At 37.8% G+C, this 12,373-nt stretch overlaps 1 protein-coding gene across 1 annotated transcript in view; it reads left to right on the plus strand.

The window, feature by feature from the left end:
- The first annotated feature begins 4,713 nt into the window (after positions 1-4,713).
- Positions 4,714-12,373, plus strand: part of PELI1 (pellino E3 ubiquitin protein ligase 1) — a 72,390-nt gene continuing 64,730 nt past the window's right edge. The window contains exon 1 of the mRNA XM_079941385.1: positions 4,714-4,739. The gene's annotated coding sequence lies outside the window, so the exon portion shown is untranslated. The remainder of the gene's footprint in view (positions 4,740-12,373) is intronic.

Below are 12,373 nucleotides of genomic sequence, written 5' to 3' on the forward strand. Positions count from 1 at the left end.
CTGCTCACTATATTTAGGCATAGCCCCACGAGTAAACAGACAATGATGATATCGTGGCATAAGAGCTATGATAGGAATAGCAAGTGGTGTTGAGAGTCCTAACCTAATGTTACCATTCAGTTCCCTGTGAAACAGACTCTGAGATGGAGATTTATGTGCAGAAGGCTTGTTCTCATGATCAACACCTGTAGGAAGAAGTGAAAGAAGGTGAACCGGCCAGAAGAATAAGTTGGGCTGTGATGCAGTTGCAACAAAGTCCTCTGCCTTTGCAAGAGAGAACTATAGGGCTAGGATGGCCTGCAGCATTGTCCCAGTTGGGGCCACGGGACCAGCCTTTATACTTCTGTATACCTCTGTGACTAATCATTGAGTATGCGCTGCCCTTAGGAAGGAAGGCATGACCTTAAGTAAGTGGCTCTTCAACCCAGGGTAATCTCCAAAATGAAATTTAGCAGAGATCTAAACTGCTACCAACACTCTGAGCAGTTAGAAGGATAAGTGTTTTAGTCCTGAGGAGGTAGAGGAATCCAAGCATCATGCCATCGCATCCACTTCACCCACCTTCAGGGAGGGTTTCCTGGACAAGGTGACCCTGGAGCTGAGTCCTAAAGGACAAGCAGGAGTTATCCAGGGGAAGGGCACGTACAAAGACATGACAGCCTGAGGAGAGTGCATTCAGGGTGGTTTGTCACGCCTGTAGGAAGGAGTAATGCCTAAGGGAGAGCAGTAAGCGCTGAGGTTTAGATGCAGAGCATGACACTCTATGCTAAGGAGTTTGGACTTCTTCCTAAAGGCAATGGGAAGACATTCAAAATTTTTATTCAGAGAGTGATATAATCAGATTTGCTTTGTAGAAAGATCATTCTGGCAACAGGTGGAGAATATATTAGAAGAGGATGAAACTGAGGAAGGGAAGCAGACTCATTAGGACGCTGTGGCAGTGATCCAGAGAGAAGAAGAATACTTGAATTGACAAGTAGCAGTAGCAGTGAGAATGGATATTCCAGGGATTTTCAGTGGACAAAACTGAGAAACTTTGACATCAATTAAATGTTATGGGTAGGGAAAATTAAAAAGTCAAGAATGACTCAGAGGGGACTTCCCTGGTGGCACAGTGGTTAAGAATCCACCTGCCAATGCAGGGGACACGGGTTCGAGCCCTGGTCCGGGAAGATCCCACATGCCGCAGAGCAACTAAGCCCCTGCGCCACAACTACTGAGCCTGTGCTCTAGAGCCCACAAGCCACAACTACTGAAGCCCACGCGCCTACAACCCATGCTCCTCAACAAGAGCAGCCACCGCAATGAGAAGCCTATGCACCGCAACAAAGAGTAGCCCCAGCTTGCCGCAACTAGAGAAAGCCTGCACGCAGCAACGAAGACCCAACGCAGCCTAATTAATTAATTAATTAAAAAAAAATGACTCAGAGGATGGTTCCATCCATTTGTTTATATAAATCTGGAGGGAAATATGCTAAGTTCAGTTTTGAACATGTTGTCCATAGTGCGTTCATGTGGAGGTCTCCAGCTACAGGTGTTTGCCCTCCTTGGGAGCTCAGGAGAGAAATCTAGGTTGGAGACAGAGTCGGAATTCACAGGTGGATGGTAGTAGAAGCCATGGGAATGGGCAAGATCACCCAAGGAGAATGCTCTAGAATGTACATAGACACAAAAGAAAAACAGTATTTAAAGTGGAGGGGAACCCACAAAGAAATGCTAGAAATGTATCAGGAGAGAGGGATGTCTTGGAAGTGAAAAGAGAGGAGAGTATTAAGAAGTGCCAAGTGCAGTTGATGCCACTGAAAAATAAAGATGATTTTCCAGAGGAGTAGATAGGGGATCACTGGTGACCTTGGCAAGGAACATTTCAGTGACGTGGAGAAGACAGGGTGGGAAAATAGAGAATAAAGGAAACAGGGCTGAACCTTGAAGACATTATGCCAAGTGAATATCAGCCACCAAAGGACAAATACTGTATAATTCCCCTTAAATGAGGTACCCAGAGCTCTCAGCCTCAGAGACAGCAAGTGCAATGGTGGTTGCCAGGGGCTCTTGGGGTGCGAGGGAGGAGGAATAGAAAGTTACTGTTTAGTGGGTATAGAGTTTTAGTTTGAGAAGATGGAAAAGTTCTGGAAACAGGTAGCAGTGGTGGTGGCATAATAATGTGAATGTACTTAATGCCACGGAGCTGTACACTTGGAAATGGTTAAAATGGCAAGTTTTATGTTATGCATATTTTACTAAAAGGGAAAAAGAGAGATAATAAAGGAGCGAATGAGAGATGAGAAAATGGAGGGACTGAATATAGCCCTCTCTCAGGAAGCTTGAATGGGAAGAGAAAGAGAGAGAGACAGTGAGAGCTAAAAGGACCAGTGCTGTGAGCTGAGCGAGACAGAATGATGGTGAAATAGGGGCCTTGCGAGCTGCTGCTGACTCTCATTCTGGTGAACACTAAGGAAGGTTGAACGACATAACTAGAGAATGAATTTTGACCCTACAGGATGGCGGAAGGTCTTGCTCTGCCCAGAAAATTTAGTAAACCACTGATGCTCTCTTTAAGTTTAAAAAATCAACATCTAGTCTATTGTGACTGTCTATTTTTTGTAATTTATTTTTTATTGAAGTATAGTTGAATTACAGTGCTGAATTAATTACTGCTGTACAACAAAGTTACTCAGTTATATATATGTATATATATATATATATATATTCTTTTTTATATTCTTTTCCATTATGGTTTATCACAGGATAGTGAATATAGTTCCCTGTGCTATACAGTAGGACCTTGTTGTGTATCCATTCTATGTACACCAGTTTGCATCTGCTAATCCCAAACTCTCAACCCAACCCTCTCCCACTCCCCTCCCCCTTGGCAACCACCAGTCTATTTTCCATGTCCCTGATTCTGTTTCTGTTTCATAGATAGGTTCATTTGTGTCATATTTTAGATTCTGCATATAAGTGATATCATATGGTATTTGTCTTTCTCTTTCTGACTTACTTCACTTAGAATGATAATCTCTACTTGCATCCATCTTGTTGCTCATCGTGACTCTCTTAAGCAGCTAATAGAGGCCACATGTCACTTCCATATTAAATTGGTCAATCGCATAAAGTAGTAAGTCATATATGATGAATAGACACGATGGTAATATTGTGATACGTTAAGTTTTTATTTTTCAATTACATGTTGGATGTAATGTTTTATTCAAGAAAGGGCAAAACATTTATAAATTTTGAAGCTCACTAAAATTTCAGGAAAGAGTATTGTCTAAATTTCACGAGTGTAGTCTAAAAGTTGCACTCTTAAACATTTCCCTATTTAATTAAATTTGAATTTACTATATGTTATTTTTATAGTATATTATTTAAAATACCTACAAGAAAAATATATTGAAGTCATGGGTTCCCTTGAGTCATAGGGGGAAAAATAGTTAAGTAAAAGAGCAAATTATTTTCTCCAGAGTGAAAAAGGGAGGGCTTCTGTTTAGAAGCACCACATTTAATTCACATACTTTTAGTTGGTCTAAGTGATCTCTGCAAATTATTATCACACACATCAGAAATAATGCTCAGACATTGCACTGTATTTGTTTCTGTCTAGACATAAGAAGTTTATGAATTACAAAAATAGGAATCTTTAATATATCTATTCATGATTATATACATATGCTCACAAGTGCTTGTGGAAGATTTGGCTGTTGGCCATAATTATGTGAATTCACATCATTTCTTAGTTATGTAAAGACACAGCACCAGGAAATCAAATATAAACAGAAATGTTCTCATTTCCAGTCCCCTGACTTGAATTGAGTCTTGAGCTTTCTGTGGCAGTTTTTAGATGCAATCTATATGAATATGTAGATGGTTTAAGAGCTTCCTTCATTTGTACGTGTGTATGGTCTTGTCTTTAAAAAATACCTTCAGGGTCATACTATGAGTCAGTAATGATGACACTAGTATATAAATTTCTGTGTCTATTATATATATGTATAATTTTTAGGGGACATCTATATGCATTATCTCAAAAAAGAATTAAATTTAAATCTTTATTTGAGATGTAAGAAGTATGTCATAACTGTCACACAAGATACATAATACAAGTATGACACAAAGACAAGTATGTCTTATGAGCCATCAATATCACACCACCTGTGTGTGCATGGGCATTAGGAAATTGAGGACATGCCTCATTAAAAATGAAAGATGACATTGACCCCTGAAGTCTAGAACATGTGAACCAATTAAAAGTTGTATGGAGAAAAAGGAAAGGAAATTAAAAGATTAGTCTTTTCTGAGAAGATGTCAAGCAGGTGGAGATAAGGTTCCCTTTCAACATTTTCCTTAATAAGCAAGAAATAGGTATGTCCTATCTTTATACTTCTGCTAAAATGCTTCCTTTCCTTTAAACGGGAAGAAAACAGGACATAATGTTCTTTTAATGAGTCTACTATCTGAGCCTCTTCTAGGTATGCAAAGTACCATTCTAGGCCAATTACTCAATTGTTGCTTTGATAAGGTCTGTCATACTAATTCAATATTTAAATGATTCCTTAGAAAATATAATGATAGTAAATGTTTTTAAAAGGAGAAATATATTCTCTTACATGTTTGAAATGCTGTCCTAATAATAGATGATGGACTCTTTTTAACTTACAGATTAATCAGTGTATATGCACTATATGAAGACCAAGGCTGGAAGAAAGAACTATCAGAGTATCTTTGGCATAAGAAATTTCGTAAGTAAATCTCTCTGTGTTGTTATAAACTTGGATCATATTTCATAAAATTTCTGAAGTCCATCAGAAGAAAGACCTACTCAAAATCAGTTACTTTTTATTAATTAAATGTTCTAAGTTTCTAAATGAGTGTGGGACCTACCTTTACAAACTCTCTGATGTTCCTAAATATCATTAGGAATCAAAGTAAAAGTAAGATTTTCCTAAAAATATCAATATTAGACTATTACCCTATCTGGTGTCCAAACATTTTGAAACAAAAATCAATGCGAATGGCTTAACATGGTTTCAAAACATAATATTAACATTGGAACTGTCTTGGAAATTTTAGAAAAAGTAATTGTAGCTACACATCTTCCACTGTGTGAAAGCTCAGGAAGAAAATGTTTTGCTTTCTCTTATACTTTAAACTACATCCATTTCTTTCTTTTGAAAACCCCCCACAATTAGCAAAAGGGCTTGAACAGAACTTAACCTTTATTTATGATTATGTTTTTGTCATTGACATAAAGCGCCACTTTTGAGTGCACAAATGTATAGGTCTAAATTAAGTAATTATCTCCCACACATAGTTTTCTTGCAACACAGTAAAATGTTAAAGCTATTCAGTAACAAATAGTATTTTTGTTTGTTTGAATTGTCTATGATCATTAACCAACTGAAAAATTCTTAGGAGCTATTTTTACATTATTAAACTTTTTCATTAAAAATACACCAAACACCTAAGCAGGACATGGGACTTTAAAAGAGCATTCAGGTCGATACAACTAATGTGCAATAGATGAAAACATGATTTTCTTGAATTTCTAGGACTACTTTCCATAATTTTTTTTTTCAAATGCTCCCTTGAATAGGTTGGAGAATAACGTCTTCTAACTAATGATTTGAGTTATCTGAAATCTGTTAGTTAAGCCAGGGGTCCCCAATCCTGGGGCCGCGGACCGGTACCACTCCGCGGCCTGTTACAAACCGGGCAGCACAGCAGGAGGAGAGTGATGGGCGAGCGAGCGAAGCTTCATCTACTGCTCCCCATCGCTCCCCATCGCTCGCATTACCACCTGAAACCCCCCTCATCCATGGACAAATTGTCTTCCATGAAACCGGTCCCCGGTACCAAAAAGGTTGGGGACCGATGAGTTAAGCAATAGTTGGCTAATTTTTTTAAAAGACAGAGACAAATATATTACTCCCAAATTACGTTGACTGTAGTTTTTAGTTTTTTTGCCTTTTTATAGCTCAGAGGGTACATTGTGGGTCATGATTATCATTGAGATACAGCACTCTACATGGGAAAGTGTAGGAAACATAAACATTGAATTTAAGGTATGCCATGTATATTGTTCTTTAATGTAAACCCTTTGTTTACTTGGCACTGAATACCTGAATTTTAAGTTCAGAAGTCTTTGAAAAATACCTGGTGTCCTTTTTTGCTCACGAAAGTATGGTATGGGGGAAATTCAATTATTTTACCTTCCTAATACCTTGAATTCCTGATAAATTATAATCTCTCTTAACTTGTAGAAACACTTTTCAGATGCTGCCTGATTCAGTATTAACACATAATCGAACCTGGTATTAAAGTGTTGGGACTATTTTTGTTGGGCCCTGTGACACAAAATTGTGTTAGCGTTTATTTAATATGCCTATTTGTACTATTTCCCAATATAGAAAACTTTATCTGGTTTCATTAGAAAAGAAATATTCCAAAAAATTTCCAGATACTCGAAGCTCATTTCTTTAAATCCACAAATGTTTTATTTTCACCATGTCTATTTTTAGACTTTTAAAAATATGCCATACGTTTTCTTAGACAGAGAGTAATCAACATAATGTAACTGGTTGTTGATTATTCAGGTCTCGATTTTACACATTCATTATTGTACCATTTTTACATTTAACCATTTTATGCATTACCCAAGGCCCTCACAGGCTGATGTAGTGTGTTCAGGGCTGTTTCCTTTCATGTAGAGTGGTCTAGGCTGAAACGCTGTCTATGAGCCTGTGTTTGAGTAGTGACGTGTAGGAGAAAGAAATTAAGCTTCCAACCACAGGTCCACTGTTGACTAGTTATGCAATTTGGAGAAATTTATTTAACTCTTTACAGCTTCAGTTTCTTTATCAGCAAAGTGCTTGTGCTAACTTGCAGAATGGTTGCAAAGAGAGAGTTAAATAATAACTGTAAAGGGTCTGGTACTCGCCAACCCTCAACCTCCTTCCTTGTTCTGCTGTGTGTCAGTTCTTGCTCCTGCCATCTCTCTTCTCTTACATTTCCTTGTCGCTTGTAGACTGTGACAGCAGGAAGCTCCTCAGATCTGTTCATCACTGTATCTCTGCCACGAATACCTGACGGTGTGGTCTCTGGTAAAATACCTGTGTTTGAATCCTGACCCTATCCATGTCTACTGTGTGCTCTTGGGCGAATTTATCAACCTCTCTCCACCTCAGTTTCCTTGTCTGTGAAATGAGGGGACTCATAGTACATACCTCATAGGATCGAATTAGCTATTTCTGTAAATATCCCTCCCACATAGTAAACATACAATAAATATAAGGGTCTGTAATGACTGGAGAAAAAAAACAATTTATTGTTTCTAATCTTCTGTGGCTCCAGAAATGAAATAATCAAGTTTATTTAAATGAGTTTAAGTATTAGACCAATTTCTACTAATAAAGTTTGTGAGCTTTAGTATAGCTTTTTTTTTTTAATAAATTCATTTATTTTTGGTTGCATTGGGTCTTCGTTGCTGCACGCAGGCTATCTCTAGTTGCGGCAAGCGGAGGCTACTCTTCATTGAGGTGGGTGGGCTTCTCATTGCGGTGGCTTCTCTTGTTGCAGAGCACAGGCTCTAGGCACGCGGGCTTCAGTAGTTGTGACGCACAGGCTTAGTTTCTCCATGGCATGTGGGATCTTCCCAGACCAGGTCTTGAACCCATGTCCCCTGCATTGGCAGGTGGATTCTCAACCACTGTGCTACCAGGGAAGCCCTAGTATAGCTTTTATACCTTTTTTTTTTCTTTTCTTTTCCTTTCTTTCTTTTTCTAGCAGCTCAGAAGTTTTATTCTTACCTCTGGGTTAGTGGGCCCTATTTTGATTGCTGAATAAATGATCTCAAGATAATTAGCATTTTTACCATACAGGACTGTGAGATAACCGATGTTTTTTTCTTACTATGTTATTTTAATCCATTTTCCCTGTTTTATTTATAGAGATAGATTTGAAGTTTCTTATAAGCTAACCAGTTTGCCTGTGTTGTCACATATAAATGTTTGCCTTTTATTCACATGGCCAACCGTGTCAATAGCCAAGGCCACAATTCAGCATGTCATCAGTAAAAATTCACAGCAGTTGTATTTCTAAATCTTAACACCAAACACATCTCATAATTGAATAGAACTGTCAGATATTTACATTATGTATTCCATTTCTTTGTGTTTAAGTATCACCTATGTGTCTTCAGTTCTTAGCTCCATCGAATCCTCTAGTTGAATAATCCGTTGGAATTTGGAAATGGAGAGTAAAAAATGAGGGTAGATGGCTATTGTTGAGGAGTGAATAGTAACATTGTTTAGGAGAGCAAAATAATCGCTTAAGTGGTATACACTCGTGGTTCAATTAAATCTAGAAATTGAATAAACAAAAGTTTCAAGTGAACCTCAAGTTATGAAAGGGATTATTTCTTATTTTGTATCAATCTCACTATACCTATAAAACAAGGTTTTTACTGTGTTCCTTCTTATGCTTATCAATCAAGACATAATTCGACTCTTGATCATAATATCAGTATCAATATCAGCAGAATTCTAATGGCAATTTCTTCCCTCTGTGTTAAGAGTTACACATAAGCTCTAAACAGGCACAAGTTATCATCAATGTGATAATTCTCTTCTGTTTCCTGGACATGTTTGGTTACCCATGAGATCGAAGAGACCGCTTGAACCACACACTTGTTAGGTTTGGTTGCCCAGGATCTAGATGCAGCAGGCTAGAGACTGGAAATTCCAAAACTTTCCCACGGAACAGATGAGAGCTTGAGGGACAGGGTATTCCTGGCAGGATCAGAACATTCCAGAAGGCATTTGGCATTTGCTCAGTGATTGCAACATAGCAGATATTTTTCCAAGGGGGAAGGTGAGAGGCAACAGTGACTGCCAGTGAAGACCATTCCCAAATCTCAGATCTGACTCCAAATTAGTGACAGGGTCACTAATCAGGCCCTTTGTGACTCTCGCAGCTTTACATGAGGATCTGTCTTCAGAGTGATTTGACCTATTCTGATTTTCTTATTACATATCACCTAGTTGTCAGCAACCCCTAGCCCAGTCTAACCCTCCAGTGTATTATCTGTTGGAATTTGGAATTGATGAGGGTCATAGCTATGGTTGAGGAATGGATAGCAAATTGCTTTGGATAGCAAAATAATCTCATAAATGTTATCATAGGGTTCTAACTGAACAATGAAATTTAGAAATGGAGTAAACAAAAGTTCAAACTGAACCTGCAATTACAAAAGGGCTTATTTTCTTATTTTATATCAGTCCTACTACTTCATGTGTACAGACAAGGTTTTCACTGATTTTTTTTTACTGAATTTATTCTTCTCAATCAGTAAAACTACTTCTGAGTGACAGAGCTTTCTTGAATTCTAGTCTTCTGGGAGGTAAGAATTACTTTTCACAATTCTCCTAAATATTGTGAAATCTGGCCAGTCAGAAACTAAAATGTAGATGTCTATCATAGTAATGATAATCTCATTAGCCAAGTTGCTTTCTTTAAAAGTATATACTACTGGTGGACTTTTTCAGCACCATTTTCCCCTCTATATCAAGAGATTATTTTTTTCATTTTCCAGATATAGTCTCTGAAATTCTTAAATCCAGGGAGAAACCAGTGAGTGCAAGCAAGATGTCCAATAAACAAAGGGAGACCCAGGCTAACACACCATGACTTAGGACAGGCTATCGTGAGAGTGTGTAAGAGAGGGAATTATAGGAGAGTTTTACGGGAATCCTGGTTGAGGTTGGGAAGGAAACTGGAGTCTCTGATGTAGGGATACAAGTGTTGTGGTCAAGGGTAGTAAGATAGCACTAGAAGTGTCTCTGGGACTTGACTCAAAGAAATGCCTTAGTCTGGATATCTGACCTGGAGGGAAATTTTAAGGATGAGACCAAAGCAAAAGTCTAGTGGTGTATTTTCTTGGAAGTGTTGTCACCTCCCCCCAAAATGGTACTAGTGCGTAGAGGTGGGAAAGGGTAATTGTTATGGTAATGTTTGGAGAATATGCTGTATCCCCTGTAGTATCCTGGGTAATGTTCTTCACTCCAGCATTGGCTTAGTATGTGAAGTAGAAAAAAAAAACATATGACTACAATTTATAGAGGTCTTGGGAGGAATAAAATCTATCTCAACATGTAAATCACAGGCATACAGTTTCATTTATTGTACTAATCTAATGCCACTAAGTTAATCAATCAGATTTATAACAAATCGTTCATGCCCATGTTGAGACAATTTCCTTTACCCATATGCATTCTGCAATCACTTGGTCTATTCTTACTAAAGTTTCCCATACATATACCCTCAAGTCCAAGTCAGAATTGTTTTCCTTTTCATCGACAAGGAAAAGTCTTTTCTGTTTGTGCCCCACCTCTACTTCTAGTAGTAGATCTAGTAGTGATTCTTCTAGTCAGCAGACATCCTCATTAGGTAGTATGTCTCTCATTTCCGCTTCGTTGAAATATCTTAGAACTGGATTTTTTGCCTTAATTAAGTACTCAATTCTCAGTCTTCTCTTTCTTTCAAGTCATATATTTGGCTAGTTTTTTAGACACTTTTATATTTATCTTTCTAGACCTCATGCCATTTCTACCTCTACATATGATATTTTTTTGTCACCTAGATAGGATTCTTTTTTAGTAAAAATGTCAGCATATCTAAAACCCAATATATTTACATCTTCTATCACAGTGAGTCATGATAACCCTTAAATCTACACATATTTGAGGGTGGGACACCAAATCGAGCCCAAGACTCATGGGAATATAGTCCCATCAAGTTTGCTGAAAATAGGAAATTTATTCTTCTTTTTATCTGCCCAAATTCTGGGGATTCGGAATAGATGACAATCCTGTTTTATATATACAGTTGATCCCTATTATTCGTGGAGTACATATTTGTGAATTTGCTTACTCACTAAAATTTACTTGTAACCCCCAATTCAATACTCATAGTGATTTGCAGATCATTCATGAACGTATGAAGAACAGACAAAATTTGAGTCACCTGGTGCTCACATTAGTACCTAAGACTGAGAAAGGCAATGCTCTGCCTTCTTGTTTCAACTCTCACACTGTCAACAGGTGTCCTTTTTGTGGTCCATTTAGTGAAAAACTTTTCACATTTTTATGCTTTTCGTTGGTGATTTCAATGTCTAAAACAGCCCACAAATGTAGTCCTGAGGTGCTGTCTAGTGTTCCTAAGTGCAAGAAAACTGTGATGTTGCCTTTGGAGAAGATATGTGTTAGTACAAGCTTCATTCGGCATGAGTTGTAGTGCTGTTGACTGTGAGTTCAATGTTAATGAATCAACAATACATATTAAATAATGTGTTTTTAAACAGAAGTACACATAAAACATGGTTATGTACTGATCAGTTGACTAAAATGTTGGGACCGGACACTCGCAGGAACTTAACCTTGTATTTCCTCTAAGAGCAATCATTCAGTATTTGCTAGTTCAGTGTTCACAGTGACTTTATCAAACATAACTATTACCAGTAATGAGATTCAATGGTGCATGTGTGTGTGTGTGTGTGTGTATTTTTCCATGTAGTAAAATTACTGCAACTGGCTAATACCTCACTAAACAGCATATTATAGTGTATAAGCCCCTGAAAAGTCCTGTAAGTTAAATCTAGCGACGTTTTATATATATATTTATCTTTTGATCCAACAATTGTATTTCTAGAAATCTATCCCAGAGTTACAGTGGCAAATAAAAGAACATCAATCACTACGAATCTTCTAATGGAAGTGCACAGCACCCCCTTTGATAGTCTTGACAAAATTGAACCTGAATCTGATTATGCCTCTAGATCTAACTACTAATTTGCAGAAAATGCAAAGGACAGAGGAATATGTGAAATATATGTGGATGCAATCAGCAGAATCCAGACGAGAGATTCTACTGGACAAATTACCTGGATTCTTTAACAACTAACAACTGCCATACACACACGCGTGCATGCACACACACACACACACACACACACACACAGCTTGGAGCTTAAAAGAGACTTAATAATCACTGGTAGTTTTATACAATAATGTTCTTAGCAGCTTTATTCTCATTAGCCAAAACTTTGCATTAAGCAAATGTCATCAACAGGAGAAAAGATAAACATATGTAATAGTGATAGCAATTATAAGAAACAGATTGATCCAACAACAAGGATGAATTTCACAGGCATTATACTGAGAAGAAGCTGAACATAAAATAGTATAAAGTTCTAGAACAGGCACTAATCTAAGGCTTAAAACAATCAAAGTTGTGATTGCCAGGGAGGAGGTAAGAGGCGCAGGGGAACCATCTAGGGAGAGGGAAATGTCCTGTGTGATGACCGAGGTTTACATACATA

Source organism: Stenella coeruleoalba (assembly GCF_951394435.1).
Source record: "Stenella coeruleoalba genome assembly, chromosome: 13".
Lineage (NCBI taxonomy): Eukaryota > Metazoa > Chordata > Mammalia > Artiodactyla > Delphinidae > Stenella > Stenella coeruleoalba.